General features: G+C 44.5%; 1 protein-coding gene across 1 annotated transcript in view; it reads right to left on the minus strand.

The window, feature by feature from the left end:
• LOC128695291 (transmembrane protein 45B) overlaps window positions 1–8,873 on the minus strand; it is a 37,361-nt gene extending 28,488 nt beyond the window's left edge. The window contains exon 1 of the mRNA XM_053785796.2: window positions 8,524–8,873. The gene's annotated coding sequence lies outside the window, so the exon portion shown is untranslated. The remainder of the gene's footprint in view (window positions 1–8,523) is intronic.
• Window positions 8,874–10,718: the final 1,845 nt, after the last annotated feature.

The following is a 10,718-nucleotide window of genomic DNA, read 5'->3' on the forward strand; positions in this document are numbered from 1 at the left end:
AGATGCGGCCCTCATATGAAATTATGAATTCACTTTTATGTAGGTTCCACACTGCACATTGTCAACAAGACCGTGCGGCCCTCATTACACATTTGACAGTCGAATGTGGCTCACTTGTGTAGGAAGGTTGAGGACCACTGGGTCACTGTACAGCTTTGTCAAGTCGAGTTTATGAAGCTCTCCACAAAGCCAAAAGTTGTTGCGATTAAAAATTTGTCCTGCAACGAGTGTCTTGTCCTAAACATTGTCTTCAGAAGACCATTTGGATCCATCAGTAAACTACTGGGTACAAAAGTAAGCCTCGATAATAAAGTTTGGTCTACAACTTTAAAACAACACTTTTTTTTAATCTGCCGAGGGAGTTGTCGGTAGTGTTTGAGCTTCAGGGATTGATGCTCCGAAATAGTCCGCCAAACTTTCTACTGGGAAGTTTAGCTAATAAGTAAACTGTTTTATTAGCTGTCTCTTATTTTGGCGACTGTGTCATCTCTTCTGGAATTCGTTGCTGTTGTTGTTAGGTGCACTGCCCTGTTTGTTATATGTGTATGCTGATGCCGAAAACAATACTGTTCCGTTAACAACTAGTCTTTGCGTTCCTTATTGTGTTTCACAGTATCCTTAGCCTTTGTCTGTCTTTCTGTCTGTCTGCCTGTGTGTGTGTGTGTGTGTGTGTCTGTCTGTCTGTCTGTCTGTCTGTCTCTCTTTCTCTCTCTCTCTCTCTCTCTCTATCTATCTATCTATCTATCTATCTATCTATCTATCTCATTAGACTTGCATAGCTCTAGTCACGCACCTTCACTTTCAGATGGCTGTAAAAGTACATCCTTCTTCCCTCATCGTATATTCATTGTTCTTACGTAATTATTTTTACACCTTTTTTAGACAAAGGAAATGCGCGATGCTCAGAACGTCCCCCGTTTTTCATTACTGACTTGATCATATTATGTTTTCATTTTGTTCAGTGGTCGTATCACTTACTGCCTGGTCTTATACCTGTGGTGTACGCCTGTGACCGGCTTCCAGAATGACAATAGCAGTGAATCACACTAGGAAATAGGACTGAATAAGGTAGGATTAGAGTTCACGCGAAATGATCAGGAAGTTTGCGAGGAGCTGAACGAAAAATAGGTGGTATTCTCGGTCGAAAGAAGGAAGTTATCAATCAGATTATGCGCCAGCGAGTGCTCTACACAGCACACACACCACAGGAGTTAAATGCGCTAGATATCCCAAAAGCAGAGGGACCTGAGAAAGGAGGAGCACTATGAGAACCACTAGCTAAAATCTGCAACAAGTCACTTGACAATGGGCAACTGCTAGAGGTGTGGAAGACAGTGGACGTAGTCCCACTATTTAAAGAAGGGAACGGACACGAAGTTCTGAACTGCAGGCTAGTGTCACTGATGTGCGTAGTATGCATAGTTATGGAGAGGATAATTAGGAGAAAAATGAGGGAGCACCTGTAAGGAAGCGAGTTCGTAAACAATAACCAATATAGTTTTAGAGATGGTAATCCTGTCTCACAAACCTGCTTAGTTTTATGGCAAGATAACAGAATGTAATAAAGTTGGTAGAATTACCGACAATATGTAAAGTAAAAGGACACAAGTGCAACTAATGTGACATTTATTGTGGCAACGTTTCGCTCTCCAGGAGCTTTATCAAGCTCCTGGAGAGCGAAACGTTGCCACAATAAATGTCACATTAGTTGCACTTGTGTCCTTTTACTTTACAAGATAACAGAAGTAAGGCGAGAGAGGGATGAGTGAACTGCATAGTCTTGGACTGCAAGAATGCTTGTGACACAGTACTGCACAAGAAAATGAGACTAAAACTAGAGGAACAAGTAGGAATAATTGGAAAAGGATTCTGGTGGATCAAGAATACATAACAATAAGTAAATGTGAATATGACAGAAATAGTCTAATGCATCCTTGTTTTTAGCTGGTATAAAGCCAATGAGGAAAATAAAAGGAAAGGACAAGGAAACCCTGCAGAATTGGTCTAACAAGTGATTATTGGACGTCAGCTCTAGTAAAATGTGAGTTTATGAAAATTGGGCAAAGGCAAGGCAGACGAGGACCAGAGTACAGATAAAATCTGCAAACCTTTCTCAAGGAAGACCTCGGAGCGAGCATAGTACCGAGCACGTTGCCTGAGGTGAATCGAATGAGATCTGCAGCAAAGGCGCGTCTGGCAAATCTAAGATCATCCATCGATAATCTCGACAAAGAATAATTTACACTATTTTCGACTTACGGAAGGCCCATCTCTCACACTGGCGGTTCATTAACAATCATCCACGTCTGCAAGAAACATTAATTAATCAGCTTTGTACTAAAACTGAATAATCATCTCGTATGAAGGGTCAAGCTTCTGTGTCAAACCAGTGATCTTGCCTGAGGATATAGACACAATATACACAACACACTTTTCCTGGGGCTACATTTCCCTCAGGGTAGAGCTTCATTCAGTCAGCTTCATAAAGCTCTACCCTAATTAAAGCTAATTCTTCATATAATGTATCTGAACCTATGTACTAGTAATAATAATATTAAAAATAATAATCTTTATTTATTACAGACATAACTGACACCAGTGACATACTATATAGGCACCCCCTTGTTATGCAAAGCATTTCGGACAAATTAGGTTAATTTTTGCCCTCAGGATGCGACCCACACCAGTCAGCTAATACCCAGGTACCTATTTGCTGAGAGGTGAATGGGAACAGCAGGTGTCTTATGGAAACACGCCCGAATGTTTCCACTCGTACCGGAGTTCGAACCACGGTCCTCAAACATAATTCTGAAATCTCAAAACATTGACTATCATTTGGCAATACCTTATTCCCTTTGTCACATCCTCAATGCTTTGAAAATTCCTTGATAATCCCGGATACATTATCAATAAACCTCTTACTCCTAGGAAACGCCCTCAAAAATTGCAATCAATTCCATTAAACCAACTATAGGAAAGCGCATGGCATGGGAATGAAACTATGTTAAGCCCTCCAGTATTGAGAGAGTCGGTGGCAATCCCATGCAACTCTGCTAAACCCATGGCAACCCCTTACAAAGAGGGAACAAAGTGAACCAAATATCCAAAATTTTCAGCAGTCGGAGACAGTAAATCGACAGTGTAGTCTTTTTTCGTCCCATGACCTTTTATGTGGTTCAATATTTTATTACCTGGGAGGGTGAGCTGTAGCGTAGTTTGTAGAAATGTCAAATATGATTACAAGAGCATTTGTTTGTATGTTACAATAAATACCAATATCAGAGGATACTTAGCGTAGATTTGATTACATATATAAATGTATATAAATATATAGGTTCCGGCTCAGTGGCTAAAGTACTATGCACTTTGATACAGAGTGTGCAGGTTCAAATCCTTCTGTGGACTGAAAGACAAAAGACAATGTATAAATCACCAAAGCGCTTGGAATTTCACTATTTTTTTTTTCACAGTGGTTGTTTTACATATTGTAATATCACCTGTTTACTGTGATCTAATTGACGTTAGCTTAAGCCGGTAGGAGAATTTGACCTGCCTCGCATGGGCTAGTAGGCCTGTTGCAGTGTTCCTTATTTATATATATGTATGTGTGAACTCAGTTTAAGTCTCTATGAACGACTGTCTATGAATAAACAGAGGTGGACGGGAGGATCGAACCGTGGTCCCGATATTAACAGGTGAAACACTGAGCTACGGGGCTTCTGAATAGAAGAGTCCCACAGAAGACACTGCCGTAAATGCAAATAACTAACAAAGACGGGAGCAATGCTCTCCTTCTGTAATTACTGATCAATATATGATAACAGAGGTAATCATAAACATACGCACGCACACACACAGATGCGCACTCACGCACGCGCGCACACAATCTTCAACACATCTATCGAAATAGGGCGACTACCTGAGGTATGGAAGACAGCAAATGTAGTCCCAGTCTTTAAAAAAGGAGACAGACACGAAGCATTAAACTACAGACCAGCGTCACTGACATGTATAATATGCAGAGTCACGGAGAAGATTATCATGAGAAGAGTGGTAAAGCACCTAGAAAGGAATGAGCTTGTCAACGACAACCAGCACGGTTTCAGGGAAGGGAAATTTTGTGTCACTAACCTACTGGAGTTTTATGATAGGGTGACAGCAGTAAAACAAGAGAGAGGGGTGGGTAGATTGAGTTGTCTTGGACTGCAAGAAGGCTTTTGACACAGTTCCACGCAAGAGTTTAGTGCATAAGCTGGAGGACCAGGCAGGTATAACAGGGAAGGCACTGCAATGGATCAGGGAATACCTGTCAGGAAGACATCAGCGAGTCATGGTACATGACGAAGTGTCAAAGTGGGCGCCTGTGACAAGCGGGGTTCCACAAGGGTCAGTCCTAGGACCGGTGCTGTTTTTGGTATGTGTGAACGACATGACGGAAGGAATAGACTCAGAAGTGTTCCTGTTTGTAGATGATGTGAAGTTGACGAGAATAATTCAATCGGACGAGGACCAGGCAGAACTGCAAAGGGATCTGGACAGGTTGCAGGCCTGGTCCAGAAAATGGCTCCTAGAGTTCAACCCCACCAAGTGCAAATTCATGAAAATTGAGGAAGGGCAAAGTAGACCGCAGACTGAGTATAGACTAAGGGACCAGAGATTACAAACCTCACTCAAGGAAAAGGATCTTGGGGTGAGTATAACACCGGGCACATCTTCTGAGGCGCACATCAACCAAATAACTGCTGCAGCATATGGGCGCCAAGCAAACCTAAGAATTGCATTCCAACATCTCAATAAGGAATCGTTCAGGACCCTGTACACCGTGTATGTCAGGCCTATATTGGAGTATGCAGCACCAGTTTGGAACCCACACCTAGTCAAACACGTAAGAAAATTAGAGAAAGTGCAAAGGTTTGCAACAAGACTAGTCCCGGAGCTAAGGGGTATATCCTACGAGGAGAGGTTAAGGGAAATCGACCTGACGACACTGGAGGACAGGAGAGATAAAGGGGATATGATAACGACATATAAAATACTGAGACGAATTGACAAGGTGGACAGACAGGATGTTCCAGAGATGGGACACAGCAACAAAAGGCCACAGTTGGTAGTTGAAGACCTAGATGAATTACAAGGATGTTAGGAATTATTTCTTCAGTCACAGAGTTGTCAGGAAGTGGGATAGTCTGGGAAATGATTTAGTGGAGTCGGGAGCCACACATAGCTTTAAGAAGAGGTATGATAAAGCTCATGGAGCAGGAAGAGTGACCTTGTAGCAACCAGTGAAGAGGCGGGGCCAGGAGCTGTGACTCGACTCCTGCAACCACAACTAGGTAAGTACACACAAACACAATTCAGGCAGTACACTACCACACATAACAAAGAATTCCTCCAGTGTGAGGCAGCGAACAAATGGAATACATTACGATGGAATATGGATACACATACAGACACTGTGTGAGCCAAAAATAGCAGGAAGTTAGCCACATAACTTAATCGAAGACCAAAGAGTGGAGCTAGAACTCAACGCTTCCAGACATAATGAAGAAAATGGAGAGGTATCAACAAACTAGGAATGGTGAAGAGTCAACAAACTAGGAATGTTGGAGTCAACAAACTAGGAATGGTGAAGAGCCAACAAACTAGGAATGGTGAAGAGCCAAGAAACTAGGAATGGTGAAGAGCCAACAAACTAGGAATGGTGAAGAGCCAACAAACTAGGAATGGTGAGGTAAACAAATTAGGAATGGTGAAGTGTCAACAAAGTAGGAATGGTGAAGAGTCAACTAAGAATGGCGAGGAGACAACTGGGAATGGGGAGGCGTCAGCAAGCTAGGAATAGCGAGGAGTCAAACTAGGAATGGCAAGGAGTCAAACTAAGAATGGCAAGGAGTTAAACTAGGAATAGCGAGGAGACAAATTAGGAATGGCGAGAAGTCAGTAAGCTAGGAATGGCGAGAAGTCAACAAACTAAGAATGGCGAGGAGTCATTTAACTAGGAATGGCGAGGAGTCATCTAACTAGGAATGGCGAGGAGTCATCTAACTAGGAATGGCGAGGAGACAAATTAGGAATGGCGAGAAGTCAGTAAGCTAGGAATGGCGAGAAGTCAACAAACTAAGAATGGCGAGGAGTCATTTAACTAGGAATGGCGAGGAGTCATTTAACTAGGAATGGCGAGGAGTCATTTAACTAGGAATGGCGAGGAGTCATTTAACTAGGAATGGCGAGGAGTCATCTAACTAGGAATGGCGAGGGGTCATCTAACTAGGAATGGCGAGGAGTCATCTAACTAGGAATGGCGAGGAGTCATCTAACTAGGAATGGCGAGGAGTTATCTAACTAGGAATGGCGAGGAGTCATCTAACTAGGAATGGCGAGGAGTCATCTAACTAGGAATGGCGAGGAGTCATCTAACTAGGAATGGCGAGGAGTCATCTAACTAGGAATGGCGAGGAGTCATCTAACTAGGAATGGCGAGGAGTCATCTAACTAGGAATGGCGAGGAGTCATCTAACTAGGAATGGCGAGGAGTCATCTAACTAGGAATGGCGAGGAGTCATCTAACTAGGAATGGCGAGGAGTCATCTAACTAGGAATGGCGAGGAGTCATCTAACTAGGAATGGCGAAGAGTCAACAAATTACAGCAAATTTTGGCTACGTCATGGAGATCCAACTTGAGTACAAGTGAATATTACTAGGTGAGTATCCCTAGGTGAGTACCACTAGATGAGTACCACTAGGTGAGTACACATTAAATCAAATGCGTTTTTGAGTGTTCCGAGTACGATGATAATCGTGAAGTCATGTGAGTGTCAGAGGTAAAGGCTGTGTCATCTTCGTGTCAGAGATCATGTGTGTCGGGTCAGGTGCAATGTCAGATGTTTATTTGTGTTTGCCTCTGCATGTGTGTTTTTGTGTGTATATATGTGGGTTTTGTGTGTTTATGGGTTGTGTGTGTGTGTGTGTGTACTCGCCTAGTTGTACTCACGTAGTTGAGGTTGCAGGGGTCGAGTCCTAGCTCCTGGCCCCGCCTCTTCACCGGTCGCTACTAGGTCACTCTCCCTGAACAGTGAGCTTTATCATACCTCTGCTTAAAGCTATGTATGGATCCTGCCTCCACTACATCGCTTCCCAAACTATTCCACTTCCTGACTACTCTGTGGCTGAAGAAATACTTCCTAACATCTCTGTGATTCATCTGTGTCTTCAACTTCCAACTGTGTCCCCTTGTTGCTGTGTCCCATTTCTGGAACATCCTGTCTTTGTCCACCTTGTCAATTCCTCTCAGTATTTTGTATGTCGTTATCTCTCCTCTCCTCTCAGTATTTTGTATGTCGTTATCATGTCCCCCCTATCTCTCCTGTCCTCCAGTGTCGTCAGGTCGATTTCCCTTAACTTCTCGTAACACACCTCCTTAGCTCTGGGACTAGTTTGTTGCAAACCTTTGCACTTTCTCTAGTTTCTTTACGTGCTTGGCTAGGTGTGGGTTCCAAACTGGTGCCGCATACTCCAATATGGCCCTAACGTACACGGTGTACATGGTCCTGAACGATTCCTTATTAAGATGTCGGAATGCTGTTCTGAGGTTTGCTAGGCGCCCATATGCTGCAGCAGTTATTTGGTTGATGTGTGCTTCAGGAGATATGGGCTGGTGTTATACTCACCCCAAGATCTTTTTCCTTAAGTGAGGTTTGTAGTCTCTGGCCCCCTAGACTGTACTCCGTCTGCGGTCTTCTTTGCCTTTCCCCAATCTTTATGACTTTGCACTTGGTGGGGTTGAACTCCAGGAGCCAATTGCTGGACCAGGTCTGCAGCCTGTCCAGATCTCTTTGTAGTTCTGCCTGGTCTTCGATCGACTGAATTATTCTCATCAACTTCACGTCATCTGCAAACAGGGACACTTCGGAGTCTATTCCTTCCGTCATGTCGTTCACAAATACCAGAAACAGCACTGATCCTAGGACTGACCCCTGTGGGACCCCGCTGGTCATAGGCACCCACTCTGACACTTCGCCACGTACCATGATTCGCTGCTGTCTTCCTGACAGGTATTCCCTGATCCATTGTAGTGCCTTCCCTGTTATCCCTGCTTGGTCCTCCAGTTTTTGCACTAATCTGTTGTGTGGAACTGTGTCAAACGCCTTCTTGCAGTCCAAGAAAATGCAATCCACCCACCCCTCTCTCTCTTGTCTAACTGCTGTCACCATGTCATAGAACTCCAGTAGGTTTGTGACAGGATTTCCCGTCCCTGAAATCATGTTGGCTGCTGTTGATGAGATCATTCCTTTCTAGGTGTTCCACCACTCTTCTCCTGATAATCTTCTCCATGACTTTGCATACTATACATGTTAGTGACTGGTCTGTAGTGAGTGAGTGAGTGTGTGTGTGTGTGTGTGTGTGTGTGTGTGTGTGTGTGTGTGTGTGTGTGTGTGTCAGGGGTCAGGCACTCACGAGCAATTGGAGTCATTTTACATTACCATCTCATGCCTAAGTATCGCTAACCCCGTTATATACCTTACCTTCAGTGCCAAGGTCGTCAGAGCCTCGAGCTACGACCCCAGTTATCGAAGGTGTGTGCCAGGGCCTTATTCTGTGGCACTCGTGGCTCTTTAAGACACCTGTTGAACGAGGCACTAAAGAAAGCAATTTCTTGAGAGAGGCACTGTACACTCCTTACATAATTATCAATAATATCCGAACTTTAAGATTTTATATATGAGTTTCAAGATGTTCTCGGAAAGGATGAGGTGCTGGAGAAATAGGTGAGGGGCGTGGGTGGCAGGAATGGGCATGGGAATGAGGGAAGTGAAGTCGTAAGGTTAGGTTACGAGGGAGGGAAGGTAGGCAGAGCGAACCGTCTGCTGGGCAATGTGATGTGGCACTAGTGGATGCCAGCCCCCTCACCCATATAGCACTCCCTGGCACCTCCCTGCGCTGTTCCATCACCACTCCCACTGCCACACGTGTTCCATCACCACCACACCTGCTCCACCACTACCACACCTACTTCACCACCACCACACCTGCTCCATCACTACCACCAAAACACTTGCTCCACCACCCTACACACACCTACTCCACAACCACACGTGTTCCACCACCACACGTGTTCCACCACCACATGTAATTCATCACCACCACACCTGTTCCACCATCACCACCACACCTGTTCCACCATCACCAAAACACCTGCTCCACCACCCCACCCACACCTGCTCCACAACCACACGTGTTCCACCACCACCACGCCTGCTCCATCACCACCACACCTGCTCCACAACCACACGTGTTCCACCACCACATGTACTTCATCACCACCACACCTGTTTCACCATCACCACCACACCTGTTCCACCATCACCAAAACACCTGCTCCACCACCCCACCCACACCTGCTCCACAACCACACCTGCTCTACCACCACACACCTACTCCAGCACCACACGTTCTCCACCACCACCACACTTGCTTCATTACCACACGTTCTCCTCCACCATCTACTCGATACATGGCTTCATAGAAAAAAAAAAACACTGAACACCCATAACTACAGAGCTCCTGTCAGACCCCAACTCGAAGTATGCTTTCCCGGTCACCAAATTATAGAAAAATAAGATGTCGAAAAATTTGAGAGAGGTCAAAGAACAACAGAAGCTCGTAACTTCATTAAGAAAGGAATGGATGAAACACCTGAGTCACTCACCCATAAACCCAGCACTTAGCAAGGGAAACTTATGATTTTTGATATGTCCTGAACCATTGTCAAGTCAACTGTGACTAGACAACAGTCCGTGTAGTTCTTAAGTTGGGGTCTTTGATTAATTGTTCCAAACAACGCTTTCGTGACTTTTTTGTTTTAATTTTTTACTTAATTCACAAGAAACTAGGAATGGCGAGGAGTCGACAGACTAGGAATGGCAAGGAGTCGACAGACTAGGAATGGCGAGGAGTCGACAGACTAGGAATGGCGAGGAGTCGACAGACTAGGAATGGCGAGGAGTCGACAGACTAGGAATGGCGAGGAGTCGACAGACTAGGAATGGCGAGGAGTCGACAGACTAGGAATGGCGAGGAGTCGACAGACTAGGAATGGCGAGGAGTTGACAGATTGCAAGTGGCGAGGAGTCGACAGATTGCAAGTGGCGAGGAGCCGACAGGTTGCAAGTGGCGAGGAGCCGACAGATTGCAAGTGGCGAGGAGCCGACAGATTGCAAGTGGCGAGGAGCCGACAGATTGCAAGTGGCGAGGAGCCGACAGATTGCAAGTGGCGAGGAGCCGACAGATTGCAAGTGGCAAGGAGCCGACAGATTCCAAGTGGCGAGGAGTCAACAAACTAGAATTGTTCCAGCCACGCTTTTGTGACCTTTTTTTTATTCTTCACTTAAAACACTCAACACATTCTCACTCAAAAAACTAAGGCTACGATGTATTTGTTCCCTTGCAAACTACGATACTGAACAAATTCGACAAACATAACCAAGACGATCTTCACTGAAATACAGATTGTATGATTCTCTGTGGTAAACTGTTCCAACAATCACATAACAGCATAAAGAGTCATAATTCATACAATCACAAGGTAAGAGAAACAGCCACGTGAAACATTGACTTAATCGATTAAAAGAACTTGCCGTGATGCAAACAATTACTGGATGCAAACAATGATGCATGATGCAAACAAAATCTTCATAGAACTAGCCATAATGCAATCACT

The sequence above is a fragment of the Cherax quadricarinatus genome, chromosome 50, assembly GCF_038502225.1.
Source record: "Cherax quadricarinatus isolate ZL_2023a chromosome 50, ASM3850222v1, whole genome shotgun sequence".
Lineage (NCBI taxonomy): Eukaryota > Metazoa > Arthropoda > Malacostraca > Decapoda > Parastacidae > Cherax > Cherax quadricarinatus.